This window comes from Vicugna pacos, chromosome 18 (genome assembly GCF_048564905.1).
Source record: "Vicugna pacos chromosome 18, VicPac4, whole genome shotgun sequence".
Lineage (NCBI taxonomy): Eukaryota > Metazoa > Chordata > Mammalia > Artiodactyla > Camelidae > Vicugna > Vicugna pacos.
In genome coordinates this window covers 47,295,259-47,316,876 of record NC_133004.1, presented here as the reverse complement: position 1 = coordinate 47,316,876, position 21,618 = coordinate 47,295,259, and the positions used below count along the sequence as shown (strand labels likewise).

Sequence of the window (21,618 nt, the reverse complement as noted above, 5' to 3'; positions counted from 1 at the left end):
GACATAGGTGATTACATTTGTATATCATTCTTGAGTTGACAAAGTTGTAGAAGTGCAAAACTGATTAGTGGTTGCCAGGGATTCGGAAATGAGGCGGAGAGGGGGCTGGGTTTTGCTTTAAAAAGGCAACACGGGATATACTCTCTGTGATGGAGTTCTTTACCTCTCCCCCTCTCTTACTCTCTCCCTCCCTCTCCCTCCCTCCCTCTCTCTCTCCCTCTCTCTCTGACAGCACCGGTATCAGCATTCTGGCTGTGGTGCTGTACTGTAGTTCTGCAGAATGTTACCTTTGCAGGAACTGGGTGAGGCTTACAAGGGCTTCTTCTGTTTCTGACAACTGTATATGAAGCAACTGTTATCTCAAAATAACAGGTTTAAGTAAATAAGAAAGTTTTCTTAAGTGTTTTAAACAAATTGCTGCTGTCACGGCTCCTGAAGTGGCAGAGGAAGCACACAGAAGCATTCCTATCGTAGATAAGTATTGGCTTCGCAGCTTGTTTTATGGGTTTTTTTCCTTATGGCTTGGTCAAATAGTCTACGAAGTTATAGCTTTATAATCATTTCAGGGTTATTTTTTGAGTTTTCGTTTGTGCTCCAGTCATTTTCCTTGTCTTATAACTTCATCAGTTCTAATTACTACTTTTTCTTCTTGTCATGTGGCTTTAATTCAAAGAATCTTTGCAAGGTTGTTTATAGGCCTTTAGTCCAGAAGATTGGAAATAAGACGTTGCTTTTATTATCTCAATTTTGTGTTATTTGTGACTTTGGAAAAGTAACATGCATAAAGCCTCGTTTTGATAAGTAACCATATCAATTGGCCATTTTTATATATTTTCTTTTTCTTTAACAGAACCTACTGCATCTAAGGGCATCAGTGGGATTACAGCTATAACACGGAGTTCCAGTGGAAGTGATCTGACAGATGAAGATAAAAATTTTAAACCACAGAGAGATAGCAGACATGGTTCTAGAATAGACAGATTTTATAACAGGAATATTTCATGTCCACAGGATGGGACCAGTGAAAGTAAATTGATTTTGTAAGAAATGTAGTTTCTGTTATAGATTGGATTTCAATATTGGAAAAAGCTTATACTCCTTTTCTAATACTTAGCATTGATTATGACCGTACTAGGTCCCAGCCTCCCAGCCGTTTAGAAACATTTTCTCATAATAATTCTCACAGTAACTCTAAGACAGAGATATTACCAGTATTATTTTTACAGTTAGTAGTTTAAGCTTGAACACATTAGAATTGGTTGAATTCCACTTTGGGTCTCTTTGGCAACAAAGCCAGTTCTCTAAAGTACAGGCACACCTCTGAGATATTGTGGGTTCTGTTCCACACCACTGGAGTAAAGGGAATGTTGCAGTAAAAAGAGTTACATGAATTCCTTGGTGTTTCTCTGCATATAAAAGTTGTTTCTACAGTACTGTAGTCTATTAAGTGTGCAATAGCATTATGTCTATGAAAGACAAACTACCATACCGTAATTAAAAATGATTTACTGCTGAAAAATGCTAACCATCATCTGAGCCGTCAGCGAGTTGTAACTTTTTGCTGGTGGAGGGTCTTCCCTCAGTGTTGATGGATGCTCACTGATCAGGGGGTGGTTACTGAAGGTTGGGGTTGGTGTGGCAGTTTCTTAAAATAAGACAGCAATGAAGTTGGCTGCATTGATTGACTCTTTCTTTCACAAACGATTTCTCTGGAGCGTGCAATGCTGTGTGATAGCATTTTACCGACAGTAGAACTTCTTTCAAAGTTGGAGTCAGTCAGTCCTCTCAAACCCTGCCACTGCTTTACCAACTAAGTCTGTGTAATATTCTGAATCCTTTATCATCATTTCAACAATCCTCAGAGCATCTTCACCAGGAGTAGATTCCATCTCAAGAAACTACTTTCTGGGGGAGGGGGCGTTATAGCTCAGTGGTGGAGTGTGTGCTTAGAATGCACAAGGCCCTGGGTTCAACCCCAGTACCTCCATTAAAGGAAAAAACATGAGTAAAATTATTTTTAAAAAAATAAAGGAAACAACTATACTTGCTCGTCACTAAAAAGCAACTCCTCATCCATTAAAGTTTTATCTTGAGGTTGGAACGATTTAGTCACATCTTCAGGCTTGACTTCTGATTCTAATTCTTTTACTCGTTCCACCAAATCTGCAGTTCCTTCCACCACTAAACCTAGGTGTTATCCTAGCCCTCATCTTAGCCATCATCATAGCTCTAACCCTAACCCTAACACTAACACTAGCCTGAACTCGAACCCTACCTAACCCTAACCCTAACACTAACCCTAACCCTAACCATAGGCCTAAACCTAGCCCTCACACTTCCCTAACCCTAACTGTACCACTAACCCAAAGACCAGCATTGGCCATAGCCGTAACCCTAACCCTAACCCAACCTAGCCCTTACCCAAGCTCTACCTTAACCCTAACCCTAAACCTAGCCCAAGCAATAATCCGAACCCAAACTAACCCTAACCATAACTGTAGCCATAACCTGAGCCCTTAACCAAGCCTAAACCTAGGTCTAGCCATAGCCCTCAAACTAGTCATCACCCAAGCTCTCATCCTAGCCCTAATGTAATCCTAACCCTAATCCTACCCAGAACCCTAACCCTAATACTAACCGTAGCCCTAACCCTAACCCCGGCCCTCACCCTAGGCCTCATGCTAGCCCTACTCCTAACCCTAGCCTTAGCCCCAGTCCCAGCCCCAACCCTAACCCTATCCCCTAATCTTTACCCTAATCCTAACCACTAACCCTAACCCTGGAGGCTGCCAGGTCCTTCCACCTAGTCCTATGTAAATCCACATGTGTCTTGGGTGCCAACACTGTGCTGGAATCTGGGGCTGCCCAGGCAGAGTGTAGCCAGCAATGCCCTGCCCAGCTGAGAGGTCACAGGGAAACACATCCAGAGTCTCTGCCAGGAGCCATCTGCTGGCCTAGGCTTTTAATTTAATTAGCTGTGATATGAATCAGAACTCAGCAAAGGAAGTTTAATTTTATTCACTTTCTCTCATCTCAGCTGGGGATCTGCAGTTGGTGTGCATTTGAGGAAAGAAAAGTAACAGCAAAGGCAGAGTGAGAGGCGGGGCAGGGACGGGAGATTCAAGCCTGTGGGCTGGCTGTGGCCCCTGGCCTGTGTCCACACCCCTTCCTGGGAACTGTCCCGACAGGAGCGTGAGTCCTACGGCCACATCCCTGTAAGGAAGCGCCAAGTGCACACTGACCCTCTGCCTGTCCCACCGTCCAGGGGCCTGACGACCCTCCCACCAGCTGCTCTGGGCCAGGGTGTGGGCCTCTTGCCAAGCCCAACAGACTGAACCAGGAGGAATTCAGGGGGAGAAGCATCCAAGCTGGTTCAGAAAGGAGGAGCATGACCACAGACGTGGCCCTAAGAGACCACGAGAGCTTCAGGCCCAGAGCCCTGAGGAGGGCAGGGCTGAAGCCTCTGTCCCTCATGCACAAAGGGGATCCTGGCAGTGCTTCCTTCTGCCCGCTGGGGCCTGTGCTGTGCTCTCTACAAACCATGGCGTACAGGGTGGGGCTGGCTGTGCCGGCATCCGTGGAGGGAGGGCAGAGCCAGGACTCTGCCAGTCAGTCCTGAGGGGTGGCCCCCTGGGGTGACTGGCATGAGAAAAGAGGTCACAGGGACCTCTCTGGTGTCAGGTCCTCTCGTACCCCCCACACTGCTGATGGCTGGCGGCTCCATCATTGAAATGTCATGTGCCCAGAATATGCTATTTTGGGGAGGAACTTTGCACATATTTTCTACAAAGGTCAACAGCAGTGATGCTTCAGTTCATGTTTGGAAACGCCGGGTTGGTGCTAGAAGCCGAGCTGGGGTCTGAGCTTTGCACCATGATTACACCAAGTCTTCTGAGCAGAGATTACTGTAGCAAAGCCGATGTGATTTTAGAGAGAAGCAATCTCTAGTGTTTTTATCACTTCATCACCACTTGACAGATTCAGTTACAAATGCTTGCAGTGCGGACCATCAGGTCCTAACACCACAGCTCGCTGTGCTGGTGTAGGAAGGCGTCATTCTAAGTCAGTGAGAGGGAAGGCGAACAGGAACAGGGCTTGCTTCTGTTTGAAGAATGATTTTTGCCCCAAATGGCTGGCCAGTTCTGCCTTGGCCAGGGAGGAAGCAACACGCCAGGCACCCCAGGGGTCCCGGGGCAGAAGGGACACTGGGCCCCGTCTTCTCAGGAGTCAAGACCCATGTTTTGTCCCTGGTGCTGTTCTGTGCAGTCAGTACCACCCCAGCAATTCATGTCAGATCCCCGACAAGGAGGGGTCAAAACATCCCAGTGATCACACACCTTCCTGCCTCGAAACGGCAACTGGACAGACACGATCTGTCTTCTGGCAGGTGGGCTGCCTGGGAGGCCTGCAGCCTGGCGGTGCCAGAGCACCTGTCTGTCCACCCTGGATGGGAGAGGCAGGGTCAGTCATGGAGCTGGCTTAGAGCTGGACAGATTGAAGAATCTGGGTGGGCTCTGGGCTCTAGGGGTCTCCAGCTGTCTGCTTCCTGGCCTAGGTGACGCCGGGCAGGGAAATAGCGGCTTGGGGGTATATGACCCTGAGAGGAGGGTGGGGCGTGGATTCTGCACTGGCTGGTTTGCATTTGGCAGGTGGGCCCACGGGGGAGTACCTACCATCTCTAAGGTGAGCTAACCCTGGGGGGCAGTTTCTTCCTGGACAGCAAGGCCCCAGGATGACAGAGCATCAGAAAAGACAGAAAACAGGGGACATGATGCATACAGCTTGGAGAAAGCTGATGGGGTTTTCGGCAGCAGTTTAGCCCTCATCCCAGCCCCTGGGATGTGTGTCCAGATCCCCACCGGGTGGCAACGGGCAGCAGAGGCCAGGTAGTGGGCGGCACCTCTCTCGCCACCGGGAAAGCGCCATCTGCCATGTCATCTGGAGAGGTGGAGGTAGTGTTGTAGGGGCAGCTCTGTCCCGGGCTCCCTGCTGCTGCCAGCCCAGCCCTCTCCCTGGGCTTTCCCCATTGCTTGCGTGAGAGTATTACGCAATGTGAGGCCAAGTAGAGTCCAAGTGCTCGTCCATACAGGTACAGCCGATGGAGGTCAGGGTCCTCTAGGTCCCTCCTCTGGCGAGGACCCACCAGACGCTCCCCGTCAGGAGAGCTGGGGGCCCTGCCCCGCAGGGCAGAAGATCCCTCTCTGATGGGCCTGGGGGGCCTGGTAGGAGAACATCTGAGCAGGGTCGGGATTAGGACAGGGATGCCAGCAGAGATGGCGTAACTAAACACCCTTGGGCAGGAAAGCACCGTCTCACTACCTCCTTTGGACGGCCGGGACTTGAAGCAGCGAGCAGGACCTATTCTGAACATTCCTGCTGCAATTCAGTTTTCACATCGAGAGTAAAACATAAGAGGAGCTGGGGGAGCAAACCACAGGTTGGGAGAGTTACACCCTCATAATTTCTATGTGGGTTCACGTTTCTGAGAGGGAGTGTCTGGCCAGGCCGCAGGAAGCCCCCGCCTCCCCTGGCCACAAAGGCCGGCAGTGTATCAAGTGAAGTTACTTCTCAGGAAGGCTGTTGGGACACAGCATCCACCGCCAGAGCCTCGCCGTCCTTTCTCCTCCTGCAGACATATCGAGACACAGAAAGTGCCCACCCTTGGACCAGCGCGAGGGACCCACCCGTGCCATGACCGAGACCACCAAGACCCACGTTATCTTACTCGCCTGCAGCAGCTTCAGTCCCATCACCAAAGGGCACACTCAGATGTTTGAAAGAGCCAGGGATTATCTGCACAAAACTGGAAGGTTTATCATCATTGGCGGGATTGTCTCTTCTGTCCACAACTCCTGTGGAAAACACGGCCTTGTGTCGAGCCGGCACCGACTCATCGTGTGTCAGCTGGCCGTCCAGAATTCCGATTGGATCAGGGTGGACCTGCAGGAGTGCTATCAGGACACCTGGCAGATGACCTGCAGCGTGCTCGAACACCATCCGGACCTCATGACGCGGGTACTGGCTGCATCCTCTCCAATGTCAACACACCCTCCATAACACCCGTGATCATGCAGCCCCAGAATGAGACCTCCCAGCCCATTTACCAGAACAGCAACATGCCCACCAAGCCCACTGCAGCCAAGATCTTGGGAAAGGTGGGGCAAACCTGAGCCAGATCTGCTGTGTCCGCCCACCGGTGGAGCGCTTCACCTTTGTGGATGAGAATGCCAACCTGGGCATGGTGATGCGATCTGAGATTGAACTGTGGATCTTGCTGCTGTGTGGCAGTGACCTTCTGGAGTCCTTCTGCATCCCAGGGCTCTGGAACGAGGCAGATACAGAGGTAATTGTTGGGGGCTTAGGGATCTTGGTGGCGCCCTGGGACGCAGCCAATACAGACCGAATCATGAATCACTCCTCAATACTCTGCAAATACAAAAACAACATCATGGTGGTGAAGGATGACATCAATCATCCCATGTCTGTTGTCACCTCAACCAAGAGCAGGCTGGCCCTGCAGCATGGGGACAGCCACGTTGTGGGTTACCTGTCCCAGCTGGTCATTGACTACACTCTCAAGAGCCAGCTGTACATCAATGCCTCGGGCTAGCAGCCACAGGGCCCTCTGCTCCACTCTCCCCTGGTCCTCCACCAACACACTGGCCCCTCCAGCCTCTGTCGTCGGTCCCCGTCTCTCTCCTGCCTCTCTGTTTCTCCATCTCCTCATCTTGGCTATTGTCCCCACTTGCTGGCTCAACCACCCCCTCCCCAGTGTGGGGGCCTGCGGAGAACCACGGCATACCCTACTCCGCAGTCATCTTTGGACAAACTTTCCTGTAGTCTCTGGGTTGGGGGTGGGTGAGGGGATGGGGCTTGGGGAAGTGCGGTCTGTGGAGATGTGCTGATGTCTGTCTCCCAGCATGCTCTAGGGAGGCGGCTCTGGCCCTCGCCTTCCCAGCATGTTCTTCCCCACAAAGGGCTACTTTCCTTCCTCCCTTCCTACCTACCTACCTACTTTCTTTCTTTCTTTCTTTCTTTCTTTCTTTCTTTCTTTCTTTCTTTCTTTCTTTCTTTCTTTCTTTCTTTCTTTCTTTCTTTCTTTCTTTCTTTCTTTTTCTTCCTTCCTTCCTTCCTTTCTCTCTCTCTTTCTTTCTTTCCTTTCTTTCTTTGTCTCTCTCCCTCTCTCTCTCTCTCCTTTCTCTTCTTTCTCTCTTTTCTTTTTGTTTTTTGTTGTCACTGTTCACTCCTCATAGAACTTGATCAAATCCGTGTCCATGGTTTAAAAAAAAAAAACATAAGATTGTTGATCTTGTTTTCCTTTGAACTGCTTTCCTGGCGGCTTTAAATTAGGCCCAGGCCTGGAGCTACACTGTTTCTGATAAAGAACTCTTGGCACTGCCGTGTGTCTTTTGGGATCAGACCACATTCCTCAGTCCCCTGCCACCACTGTTCCTGCTCAGCCAATGGGTAAACCGAGTCACAACCTGGCTCCGGGTGTAGCCAAACCCTGGGCAGGGCCCCGGAGGTCTCTGTCTTATAGGGGTCAGGCAGCTGGGTGGACCCAGAGAGGGGACAAGGACAGGAAGCAGATGGCTAGCAGAGGGTGTGGAGACAGCGGGGTGGCCTCCTCAGGTCCCGGTACTGAGGGCCAGTTCCCTGTCCTGACCATCCAGCTCCCCACTATCTCCCGATACTTCCTCCATGGCCCCTTTATCCAGGACCTGCCCAGCAAGCTCCAGGGTCGCCCTTGCTGTCTCAACACCCACTGTCTGAAGAAGGGGAGCCCGTGACTTTGTGGGCCTCACGGGTGACCTTCTTCTCCCCTGGGTGGGAAGGCTTCCCCTGTGGTTGGGGCCCGTCTGCCCTCGGGCCCCTCCCCAGTCAGTGCTGCCCCTCCTACCCAGGACCCTGGCCCTGGCCCTGGCCCTCCCTCGGGTCAGCCATGCCCAGCCCCACTGCCACAGCGGCCACCCAGTCCTCAGAGCACAGAGCACAGAGCATGCGCTTTGCTGCCTTTTCGGAACTTTGGGGGCTTATCTTTCTTCCAAGATTGCTGCTCCTGTTCCAAGCAGACTAGCTCCTATATACTTTTCTGCCACTTTTTCAAGCTCTAATTATAGAATAGGGCTTTTTAAATGAAAAGGGCCTGGCTCTGGGGTGTAATTCTCCGAGCAGTTTGGGTCTGAAAGGACCCTCGCAATTAGAGGCCTCTCCGATGCAAGGGAGCGTCTCTGTGTCTCCCGAAAGTGAAGGGTCTGCATCTCTTCTCAGTGAAGGAAGGGGCGTCTCCTTGGGTAGACGAGGCACCTCCATGTGAGGACTGGCCCAGCAGAGGCCACAGGGCCTGGATCTGGCCAGCTCACCGGATCCCACACAAGAACCTCTGTCTCCAGTGAGAAGAGGTCTGGATGTGACTCTGGGGTGCGACTGGAGGGGTGCTGGAGCCAAGACCAAAGCCCCTCAGAGATCTTCTGGGCAAATGGCCCTTCCAGGCTCCCATGACCCCTGCAAGAGGCCTCTGTGTAGACACCCCCAGAACTAGCCACAGCCCCCATCACACCACCTCTCCTGCAGTACAGCCACTCCCTGCAGTTTAGGGGCCCCAGAATGCCCTCTCCCCTGAGCTCAGTCTCACCGCCAGGCCACTCCTCCCCAGCAGGACCTGGGGTCTGTGGCCTGAAGGCGTCACCCCCCCTCCCCAGTTCCCCTCTGAGCTCCCACTTCTTTGAGGGAAAGGGGGAAGACTCTTCCCAGTTCTCAGCAGGTCCACTTCCTGCTGAGCCCAGGAGGGAGTGTCCTGGAAGGGGACCCCAGGCCTCCTATTAGGAAGTGGATGCGACCCCTTCATCCAGCGAGGTGCTCTCTGAGGGCAGGGACCCTCCTAGCTCCCCAGGGCCCCAGGGCCTATGTGCAGGCTCCGCCCAGAGTAGATGCCCCTGAAACGAGCAGGTGGAGGCCTCCCGCAGGGCCTGAGAGGGACAGGAAGCCGCCCCTGCTACGCAGAACCACGTGGACCAGGCCAGCACCACCCCTGGGGAGGGAAGCTCAGAGAGCTGAACGCAGGGCCAACCTGCTGTCCAGACACCAATCACATCCCAGTCCTGGATTCGGAAGCTCACAGAATCTGGAGCTGCCAGGCTGCGCCCATCTGCAGTCAGCCTGGGAGAAGGGGAGGCTCGTCTTTGCGTGCACTGGCTATTTCTGGAAAGTCAGCAGAAACAAATTTGTTCTTTATGGAACAGTGAGGCCTCTGTGCTGCTTGACACAAAGTGACAGTAGGTGTCCTTTGGTAGGGGTCCAGGACGTGGGGACCAGGCCAGGGCAGAGGCCTTGTTGATTGTGAGCGTGAGGGTCCAGGCTCCCTCAGGAAAGCTGCATCTGGTCCAGGAGCGAGGACCCCTCAACTGGAGGGGAACCCTGCATGTACAGCAACAGTGTAGCCCAGATTAGGAGCCTGAAGGACACCTTGCACACGTGTTCTGCAAAACCTCGGTGCTTCTGATGACCCTACCCCTCTCTGTTCCCACTCCAGCCACAATTTCACGGGTCAAGGGGTCACACATTCACTGAATAGTGATGTGGGTACCTGGCGGGGAGGCCTTCTAAGCAGGGTTGGTAGTTGCCAAATGTTAACCCAATGGGCAGTGGCTTCCTGGAGCCCACCGTGCCAAATGACCCCCACCCGCACCCAGCTGACTGACCAGGCCGAGTTGTGACCATCAGAGCCTCTGGGCCACATGTCTGGACTGGAAGGGGGAAGGCTGTCGGTCGCATCCTTGGCAAGACCTCTATCCCGGGCACTCTGCCGAGCCTGGTGAACCACTCATACTCATCTGTTCTCAGAAGGGATTTGCATGATACAGCCTGGGGCCCAGGGTCAGCTTCAAAGACACCCTTTAGCCCTTGCTTCCTGGATGACTTTCTGGTGGGGTCGTGGGGGGTGAAGCATGAGGACAGCCTCCTGTCCCCCTGCAGATGTGCAGAGGGACCCCCCCCACACACACATGATCACACGCTCAGGCACCCCTGCTCTGGCCGTGCCCAGGAGGGCAAACGAGGGCCAGGGTATTGGGAAGCCAGGCGTCCGTCATCTCCACTGCCCGTCTCACTGCTTGAAATGGCTGTTCCTCAGCCAGTGTCTGTCCAGCTCTTAAGTGTTCTGATCAAGGCAGGTGCCTGTCACTGAGAACAACCTAAAACCAAACCACAGGCTGGGGAGAAAGGCCCGTCTGTGGGGCCCCCACACCATGAGCGAGGCTGGCAGCCCGGCTAGGAGAGGCGCCTGGAGCGTGTGGGACCAGCCACACTTGGCGTCAGACCAACCCGGCGATTAAAACAGCTCTCTGGGTGAGAGGGGCATCCTAGAGGTTTTCTTCTTTTTCGAACGTCCCTCCCTCCCATCCCTGGAGGGGTGCTGACGTGCTGAGGTGGGCTCTGCTCTCCATCAAAGCTGCTGGGAAAGCTGTCCATCTTGGTTTGCAGAGCGTCCAAGGAAGGCACTGCTCTATTAAAAGCGATGAGAGCAGTTCCCAGGATCCATCCCGAATACACAATCCACCACCTCTCCACAAGGGGGCAGGGTTAGTTCTCCTTTCACGTCCAGTTACACCAGCAGGAGCTGGGAGCCGTGCAGGGGCGGGGCTGGGCGCTGACTAGGGCGGGAGAAAGGAAGAGTGCTCCAATAAGGCCGCAGGCAGAAGGGCTCGTCCCTTCCTGACCCCTCTGTTCCTGGGCCCAGGGCCCAGGGCCCAGGGCCTGCTCGGAACCTCTCCCGGGGGCAGTGAGTGCAGGGCCAGGGGACCGGGGGTGGGGGGTTATCGCCACGGGGAGTTGAAACACGCAAGTTTCCGACAGTGAGTTTCCTGACCAGCAGGGTAAGAGGCCTGGGACTTAGCTCCCTCCTGTAGAGGAGGGTGTGGTCTGTGCCTATGCGAGAGGTCTCTGATGGGTGGCTGTGGGGCTCCAGGGCTCCCCAGGCTCAGAACGAGGCATGCAGATGCCAACCCTGCCCCCTCCCGGCCCTGTGACCTGTGGCTGGGGCTCTAGCCTGTGCCCAAGGAGGGAGAAGGACCCCAGGCTGGGTTCTCTCCAGATGTGGGTGTGGTAGGCTGACTCAGGGCTGACTCTGTGACCTTCTAGGCAGGAGGCATTCGTCCTCGTAACAAAGATACGTGTCTGGACGGAGGCTTTCTTGGGTGGGTCTTTATAAAGGGGGCGGGATGGTCAAGACAGAAGAGAGGAGGCCAGGCAGCAGAGGCAGAGACAGAGGATGTGGCACTGCTGACTGTGAGGGCAGAGGAGGGGACGCTGGAGGAGGCCGGCAGAGTCTCTCCGGGAGCCTCCAGAGGGGCCAGCCCTGCCGGCACCTGGAGAACTTGTCCTACAGAACTCAGTCTGCACTCTGGATTCTGGAACTGCAGGACAATAACCTTGTGTCATTTTAAGCCACTGAGATTGTGGTAACTTGTTACAGCCACTCTGAAGGCGTCCACCCCTAGTGGGGAACTAATCACTCATTTATCCCTGGAGAAGACGGTCAGTAGGTGAAACCAACCGACGTACAACCAAGCGGCAACCCGGGCCCAGCAACTGCGGGGTATGGTGGGATATGGTGGCTGTGCTCGCAAACGTGTGTGCCACGGGCTCCCACCTCCTGAGGGCAGGACTGCACCCCCGTGGTTAGAGCTCTCCTCTCTGCTCAGGAGAGGACCGAGGCGGATGTGGGTGCCTGATGTGACGACCGAACCCCAAGAGCTAATGTGTGACAGCAGCTAAGCACTGCTGATGGCATGAACACCTCTCCAAGAACTTTAAGAATCTGGAAGTTGTCTTCTTTAAAGTTAGGGATCTGAGTACTCGTTGCTCCATTAGGGACTGTCTGGGGAGCAGGAATTACAAAATTAAGTTAATCTCATCAGTTATCTCTTGCATCTATTGCAGCCATAGGTCTGTGAGCCCCTGAATTCCAGGGAGGCCCCAGCAGAGCCCCAGACACAGACCGGAGCTGTCCGGCACACACCTGCCGGTGCTTCCTGCCAGACCTGCTGGGGAGGGGTCTACGCACAGGCAGACCCTCCTCCACCTCACACAGAATCAAGGGTCCTGCACAGTCACACAGCTGGGTCACGTGACACTGGGAGGCTGCTTTCGCTCAGGAAGGACGTGTGAAGATAAACCATTTTCAAGCACTGCTGTTCTGAGGGCGGCTGCGCAGGGGCTCATAATCCGCCTCGGCAAGCTCTGCTTCACTGACCTGAATCCTTACACTGAACTCTGAATTTGTGGAAACAAGTGCCCATAAAAATACAGCTGTTTTAAAGGGCACGTTCATTGGTTTGCTTAAAATTGTAGTCCAATTAAGAGTCAATAAAATGCCAATAAACCTCCAGCTCTTAGGAGGGCAGGAAATGGTAGCACATTCTCCTCATCAGAGAAGAGACAGCTTTTTAGGGTGAGCGGATGATTTGTGCAGCACGGCCCCTCATGGAGCTGCTGACTCTGAGTTTAAGACGGTGGTCGTGCAGGAGGAAGGGCTTGGAAGTGATGGCCTGCAGGGCGTGCCAGCCTTCTCCAGGGTCCCCACCCCCAGGAAAGGTCCAGCACAGGGACTCAAGCCCACGAGACTGAGGAGGGGCTGACACCCCGAATTTGCACGGGGAAGCGGAGCGGGGAGGGGCTACTGCTGAACAGAATACAGTCATGATTTAAAACATTCACTTGGTTCCCCAGCACATGTTCAAAAACTCCTGCTGGGTCCCCCATGTTGTTTCCAGCAATAGAAAATCAGGGGTGGCCTTCTGGCAGCTCACATGCTGGTGGGGAGCACCTTAAACAGACTAATTGTATAACTTGTGACAAATAAATGTGGTGATGGCTGTAAAGCAGGGGACAGGATGAGGGGCCCAGGAGTGGGGGGCAGGAGGGGCGTCACCTCTCCAGTTGGGGGTCTGGGGTCAGGCTGAGTGAGGAGGGGTCACGTGACTGACGGGACAGAGCCCATTGCTTGCCGGTAGAGGGAGGAGCCCCAGCGAGGGGGCAGCATGTGCGAAGGCCCTGAGGCAGGAACTGCACGGTGAGCTTGAGGAGCAGCAGGGGAGCTGCATTGCAGGGGACCCCCCAGCATCAGCCTCTCAGGGTGGGCTCCCCCACAGCATTGACAATGCTCGTGCAGCCCTGAAAACAGAGTGGGTGGGAGCACACCACAAGGGGTGACAAGGGGTGCTGCTCCGAGTGCTCACGGGGACCTTCTCATAGCCCTGACCACCCTGCGGCGGGTCTGTGAGACCCACTCTACGGAGGAGGGAAGTGGGGGTGTGAGCCGCCGAATGGTCCCCAGTCCTCAGTTAACAGGATCTGAACCCAGACCCGGATCACTGACGCCCGCAGCACAGAGTCACCAGCCTGTCTGCTTGAAGACTCATCACCTCGCCCCTCCCCTCTGAAGGGGAGCAGGGCTTAGGGAGCCACGCCTCATGTGCTCGCAGACGGCAGGGCTGGCTTGGGCTTCCTGCATCTCCGAGGACGTCGGAGGCTCACACCCCTGCACTCACGGTTCGCACACACTCAATATCTGGACACGCCCATCTCACACAGACTCACAGCTTGGGAACACAAACGTGGGCATTCACACCCATCACAGACCTCAGGAGGGCCCCGTCACTCTGGCCTGTTGGGACCAGAGGGTCCTTAATGAGCTCACCCAATGCAGACCACCTTCTCCTGGTGTCCAGTCTGGCGGTTAACACTGGAATCTGTCCCTGGGGGCCCTTCCTTCTCGCACAAACACGCTGTCTGACCTGGGTGCAAGCCGCAGCCTATGGGCAGGTGTGCTGTCCTGCCTGCTCTGCTGTGGTCTCAGCCCACATCCATGGCTGGGGCTGCCCTGCCCAGGGGGCCTTGCCTAGCTGGCTGGCAGCCTCCAGAAGGCTGAGCAAGCTGGCCCTGGGCTCCTGTCTACCCCGTCCCCCCACCACCCCAGATCCTGGAGAAAGTGCAGTCTGCTTTCTCATCTCTGAGCTGCCCTGAGGCTCACAAAGAGCCTGAGTGGCAGGCATGGTCAAGAGAACGTGGAGCCCTGATCCCTATTCCAAGGTCACCCTGGTGCAGACCAGGAAGGAACTGAGATTCCCAATACGTTCATGCATGGAACGTTCTCTCTCAGAATGGAGGGCTGCGCCCTGACCACAACCTGACTTTACTCAAGAACTCAAATCAATACATGTATTTAGTACCATTTCCTGAGCACTCACTACAGCTAATTGCTTCCCACACTTTCTATCAACTAATAGAGTATAATATGCCCCTCCTACCTTCCCTCTTGAGCAGAGGAACAGCAGACCAGAGGAGGGGGTTCAGGAAGCCTGGGCCAGGGAGGCACATCCCGGCTGCAGAGACAGGCGTCCATCAGCTCCCATGGGAACAGGTGGTGCAGGGGTGGCAAGTCTGCCGTGAGGGTAAGAGCCAGAACCCAGCCGGGCGGAGCGCCCAGCTTTCCCCAGCGGCCCCCTCCGTGCTCGGAGGTGTTGCTGACGGCCTGGCCTCCCTCCCATGCTTCATGGTAGTTCATATCTGTAATTTTGGTCTGACCAGTAAGGCAGTGGAGAAGATTTACAAGTTAAATTTCAAGGATCAGGAACAAGTGGGATCTGTGCAGAGCTTTGTGTGGACCTCTTCAAAGGGAAGCAAACCTTCAGGGGAAAAATCTGCACGCTGAAACAGACCAGCAGTTTCCTCTTCCCTGTGGGATTTGCATTAGCCAGTTTGTCCCCACAGCCCTGCCTGGGAGGTGGGACATTAATCCTGTCACTATTTAAAAAGTCGTCTCAGGATAAAGGGCGATATTGATGGGAATACAATCATAGTTGGAGATTTTAACACTGCATTAACATCACTAGACAGATCTTCCAGACAGAAAATAAACAAGGCAACAGAGAAATTAAATACTACAATAGAAAAACTAGATTTGGTGGATATTTTCAGAGCATTACACCCCCAAAAAATAGAATATACATTCTTTTCAAGTGCACATGGAACATTTTCCAGGATCGATCATGTACTTGGACACAAAAGAAACCTCACCAAATTTAAGAAGATAGAAATTATCTCAAGCATCTTTACTGACCACAATGCCATGAAACTGGAAATCAACAACAGAGAAACAAAGGAGAAAAAAAGAAAAGCATGGAGATTAAACAATATGTTATTGAAAAAACAATGGATCAATGAGGAAATCAAAGCTGAAATTAAAAAATACCTTGAGACAAATGATAATGAAAGCACAACCACTCAAAACCTATGGGACACAGCAAAGGCAGTGCTAAGAGGGAAGTTTATAGTGATACAGGCCTTCCTCAAAAAAGAAGAACAATCTCAAATAAACAAGTTAACCCACCACCTGAATCAATTAGAAAAAGAAGAACAAAAAGCCCCAAAAAGCAGCATAAGGAAGGAAATAATAAAGATCAGAGAGGAATTAAATACAATAGAGATTAACAAGACCATAGAAACAATCAACCAAATCAAAAGCTGGTTTTTTGAAAAAGTAAATAAAATCGACAAACCTCTGGCCAAACTCACAAAGAAGAAAAAAGAGAGAGCACAAATTAGCAAAATAAGAAAGGAAAATGGAGAAATTACAACAAACAAAATAGAAATACAGAATATCATACGAGAATATTATGAAAAACTATATGGAACCAAACTGGATAACCTAGAGGAGATGGACAAGTTTCTGGAAACATACTGTCCACCAAAACTGAATCAAGAAGAAACTGAACACTTGAACAATCCGATCACTAGAAAGGAAATAGAAATAGCAATTAAAAACCTCCCTACAAATAAAAGTCCAGGACCGGATGGCTTCACCAGGGAATTCTACCAAACATACAAAGAAGAACTCATACCAGTCTTTCTCAAACTCTTCCAGACGATTGAAAAGGAGGGCATACTCCCAAACTCATTCTATGAAGCCACCATCACCCTGATACCAAAACCAGGCAAAGACACTACAAAAAAAGAGAATTATAGGCCAATATCACTGATGAACATAGACGCCAAAATCCTCACCAAAATTTTAGCAAATAGAATCCAACAACACATAAAAAAGATTATACATCATGACCAAGTGGGGTTCATCCCAGGGACACAAGGCTGGTTCAACATACGCAAATCAATCAATGTAATACATCACATCAACAAGAGAAAGGACAAAAACCACATGATCATCTCAATTGATGCAGAAAAAGCATTTGATAAAATTCAACACCCATTTATGATAAAAACTCTCGCCAAAGTGGGTATAGAGGGAACATATCTCAACATAATAAAAGCTATATATGACAAACCTACAGCCAGCATAGTTCTCAACGGTGAAAAACTCAAAAGCTTCCCACTAAAATCTGGGACAAGACAAGGATGCCCACTATCACCACTCCTATTCAACATAGTCCTGGAAGTCCTAGCCACAGCAATCAGGCAAGAGAAAGAAATAAAAGGGATCCAAATTGGAAAAGAAGAGGTAAAAGTGTCATTATATGCTGACGACATGTTACTATAGATAGAAAACCCTAAAAGGTCCACACAAAAGCTACTAGAGCTGATTGAAGAATTCAGCAAGGTAGCAGGTTACAAAATTAATGTTCAAAAATCAGTTGCATTTCTTTACACTAACGATAAATCAACAGAAAAAGAAAGTAAAGAAACAATCCCCTTTAAAATAGCACCCAAAGTAATAAAATATCTGGGAATAAATCTAACCAAGGAGGTGAAAGAATTATACACAGAAAACTATAAACCATTGATGAAGGAAATTAAAGAAGACTTTAAAAAATGGAAAGATATTCCATGCTCCTGGATTGGAAGAATCAATATTGCTAAAATGGTCACACTGCCCAAGGCAATCTACAGATTTAATGCAATCCCTATCCAATTACCCAGGACATATTTCACAGAACTAGAACAAATCATAATAAAATTTATATGGAACCATCAAAGACCTAGAATTGCTAAAGCATTACTGAAGAGAAAGAAAGAGGCTGGAGGAATAACTCTCCCAGACTTCAGACAATACTATAGAGCTACAGTCATCAAGACAGCATGGTATTGGTACCAAAACAGACATATGGACCAATGGAACAGAATAGAGAGCCCAGAAATGAACCCACAAACCTTTGGTCAACTAATCTTCGACAAAGGAGGCAAGAATATACAATGGAATAAAGACAGTCTCTTCAGCAAATGGTGTTGGGAAAACTGGACAGCAGCATGTAAAACAATGAAGCTAGAACACACCCTTACACCATATACAAAGATCAACTCAAAATAGATTAAAGACTTAAACATAAGACAAGATACAATAAACCTCCTAGAGGAAAACATAGGCAAAACATTATCTGACATACATTTCAAAAATTTTCTCCTAGAAGAAATAAAAGCAAGAATAAACAAATGGGACCTAATGAAACTTACAAGCTTCTGCAGAGCAAAGGAAACCAGCAATAAAACAAGAAGAAAACCTACGGAATGGGAGAAAATTTTTGCAAGTGAAACCGACAAAGGCTTGATCTCCAAAATATATAAGCAGCTCATATGACTCAATAAGAAAAAAATAAACAACCCAATCCAAAAATGGGCAGAAGACCTAAACAAGCAACTCTCCAAGGAAGACATACAAATGATCAAAAAGCACATGAAAAAATGTTCAATATCACTAATTATCAGAGAAATGCAAATCAAAACTACAATGAGGTATCACCTCACACCAGTCAGAATGGCCGTCATTCAAAAATCCACAAATGACAAATGCTGGAGAGGCTGTGGAGAAAGGGGAACCCTCTTACACTGCTGGTGGGAATGCAGTTTGGTGCAGCCACTATGGAAAACAGTGTGGAGATTCCTCAAAAGACTAGGAATAGACTTACCATATGACCCAGGAATCCCACTCCTGGGCTTGTATCCAGAAGGAAATCTACTTCAGGATGACACCTGCACTCCACTGTTCATAGCAGCACTATTTACAATATCCAAAATATGGAAACAGCCTAAATGTCCATCAATAGGTGACTGGATAAAGAAGAAGTGGTATATTTATACAATGGAATACTACTCAGCCCCATAAAAACCGACAACATAACACCATTTGCAGCAACATGGATGCTCCTAGAGAATGTCATTCTAAGTGAAGTAAGCCAGAAAGAGAAAGAAAAATACCATATGAGATCGCTCATATGTGGAATCTAAAGACTCATGGACAGAGAATACAGACTTGTGGTTACCAGGGGGGTAGAGGGTGGGAAGGGATAGACTGGGATTTCAAAATTGTAGAATAGATAAACAAGATTACACTGTATAGCACAGGGAAATATACACAAAATGTTATGATAAATCACGGAGAAAAAAATGTGACAATGAGTGTGTATATGTCCATGAATGACTGAAAAATTGTGCTGAACACTGGAATTTGACACAAAATTGTAAAATGATTATAAATCAATAAAAAATGTTAAAAAAAAAAAAAAGAAAGAAAGAAAAAAAGTCGTCTCAGGGTTGGCAGTGACTGAAATCACTTCCAACTTAATTTTGCGTGAAATGGAGCAAAGCTTGACAGGAGGAAAAGAGAAAATGCTGGCAAAGAGGCGGCCCGAAGTAGGAGCCTGAGCCGCGGCTGAGCTTGAGACGCACTGACCATGGGGCCACGGGGGGTGGAGCCAGGAGTGGGAATGGGCACAGCAGCCGGCCGGCTCCCCAGCCCGGGGCTCTGCTGTGGAGAGACAGCAGCCGGACGGGGGACGCTGCCTGGACAACTGACCAAACAGCGGCTGATGGACGGAGAGGAGGCAGGGGTGGCCACGACAGCCCCTGGGGCCCAGGTTAGAAGTGGCTTCCAGAGGCGGCTCCTCCGCTGGGTGACACCTATCCTGAGCATGCCCTTGAGGCCTCGGTGCCGAGTGTGGCTTTGTACGCATGGGCAGGTGTGGGCCCAACCACCCCTTCCTCCTGCTGATGCCCGGGAGAATGGAGGCAGGCGACGGCTGCCCCAGCGCTCGGTATGCATGAGGGCCCGGGGAAGTGAGGGCTTCTGTCAGCCTGGACTCAGAACCCCAGGCCTACACTGTGGCTTCCTGCCTCACACATGTGCACACCATCCACACAGAAACACGCTAGCCACCCACACACACCCCCACCCTCCCACGGGCACACGTGCACCTGGGTCTGCCCTCTGCGCACTGGGCACAACCTAGGCCCCGCGCACAGGGTCGTGTGGAACCTTCCAGCAGGTGAGGGTTGGCTGGCAATCTAGGCCACTGCTGTGTCCTGTGCTGCCCAGGCCTGCCTCCCAGGAAGGTGCCCGGCTCTGCCCAAAAACCCCCGCAGGAGCTCATTAACTTGTTTCTCCACCAGCATTCTGTGTCCCTGGTCACCTAGGCCTGGGGCTGGACACTGCCCAGGGCAGATATGCCACCCTGATGAGGCCAAGAGGGAAGCAGCTGTCATCTCCTGGGCTGCATGGGGGGCAGTGTCCCCACTGCTTGTCAGCAACTGTCACATCCTGTCACCTCTGAGTCGGATGGGGCTGCTCTGGGTGCATGGAACATGGTGACATCCAGGCCTGGTCTCGGGCCAGACGGGGCAGCCTGGACTTCACGCTCCCTGGGAGAGCAGGGTGCTCGGAGTTGGAGGCTGGGCAGCTGAGACCCTCTGAGGTGACCTGTTCTCCAGCCTCACGCAGCCCATTTCAAATTGCAGCTGCGGGGATCCCCAAGAAACTAGTTTTCTTTAATGGAGCAAGTTATTTTTATGCTTCTGTAGAAGCCCTGTTACACACAGCCAGTCAGAGCTGATTTTCAGCTACAGCTTCTCCCTGCAGAGAGGTGCCCAGCTCCTCAGCACCTGCCTTGTCTCCCGACAGGAGCTTCCCTGCTGAGCTAGGGGTCGGGGTCGGGGTTCTGCATCCCTTCTTTCTCCCTCCCTGTGACTTGCACTCCTTCAGTCACTCAGAGTGACCTGCTGAGCCTCTGCCACACACAGAGCTGTGCTGGCACCGGGACCCACAGCTAACACGACGCCTGCTGACCAGGCAGAGCGGGGCTCTGAGCTCTAACCGAGGCTGGGCGTCACCAGGAGGCCACAGAACCCACTCAGGTGGTCAAGACCCCAGTGGAGGTGTCGGCTCTGTTGCTCACCCACTGTGGGGTCTCCTGATGGTACCAGCCTGTCCGTGTGGCAACACTAATACCAACCCCAGAGGGTCTTTGAGGAAAAGGAGAGATGGCACATTCAGCGCCTGATGCTCAGCAATTGATGGATAAAATCCAGCCTTTACTCTTGGTGCCATCCTCACCCCCAGCTCTCAGAGGAGCAGGCTGGGGCAAAGAGGGGACTCATCTCTGAGATTTCAGCTCCAGGTGGCAAAGGGCTGAGCCACGAAGGAGGCTCTTGTCCAAGCTGTCCCCCAGCAGGCTCCTGCCATGTGGGGCTGTCTATTCCCACCGAGTGCTTGTGGGCACAGGGTCCAGTTCATCACACGCAGCGGGAAAGAGAAATTGGGACCACAGGACTCACAGCCACGGGAGTGAGGGAGGACTTGAGCCGGCTGGTGGCCCTGCCATCAGAACAGCCTGTCCTCCACCCTCTGACTTGCGGGACCCCCGAGTGAGGCACCTGTACTCACCGTGGGCCAGCCGAGCACAGAGGCCTCCTCCCGCACCCACAGACCTGCCGCCCAGCGCACCTCCCAACAGGCCCTGCAGGAGACACTGCTCACAGAGGAAACCAGAAGGAAAAGCCGTGGTTTCAGCAGATGGGCTGGCTCCTCCACCAATTCACAGTCCACTTACTTACGCTGTTTGATACATGAGACCCTCCCTCCATGCGGGGTCCAGAGGAGCCCCAAGTGGGTCTCCAGAGGCTGCTTCTGCCCCCGCTACAGACGTCCCTTCCCTTGGTGAGAGGGTCTCACCCAGAGCAGGTGCCAGGCGCCCACTCTGCTGAAAGCTCAGCCATCATCACGACACCCCACGAGGCATGTGGGCGTGGCGAGGACAGTCTCTCCCGCTGTCCCACAGCTGGTGAAAGGCTGAGGTCCATCTGACCTCAATTCTGGACCCCCGACCTCAAGCACCAGGCCTTGGAGGGGAATGGCTTCCTCCCAACAGCCCCTGTGACAACCACAGTGAAGAAAGTGGCCCCGGGGGCCTGGTGGTCCTGCAGCCCGAACGCCCTTTGGGGAAGGGAGAACAACCTGATGGAGCGGTCTTGGCCATGAGACAAACCCCGGCTCTGGTCTACAGCAGCCCTGCGGAGACGTGTGTGTGCGTGTGCACACACGTCTGCGTGTCTCTGTGTGTTCGTGTGTGTCTGTGGGTCTGTGGGTGTATATCTGAGTGTGTGTGTCTGTGTGTGTGTCTGTGTGTCTCTATGTTAGCATGTCTGTCTATGTCTCTGTGTCTAACTCTGTCTGTGTGTGTGTCTGTGTATGTCTGTGTCTGTCTCTGTGTCTGTGTCTCTGTGTCTATGTCTCTATCTGTCTGTCTCTGTGTCTGTGTATCTGAGTGTGTCTCTGTGTCTATATGTCTGTCCATGTCTCTGTGTCTGTCTGTGTGTCTGTCTATGTCTGCTCAC

At 51.8% G+C, this 21,618-nt stretch overlaps 1 pseudogene; it reads left to right on the top strand.

The window, feature by feature from the left end:
- The first annotated feature begins 5,691 nt into the window (after positions 1–5,691).
- On the top strand, positions 5,692–6,610 carry LOC102538265 (nicotinamide/nicotinic acid mononucleotide adenylyltransferase 2 pseudogene; annotated as a pseudogene).
- Positions 6,611–21,618: the final 15,008 nt, after the last annotated feature.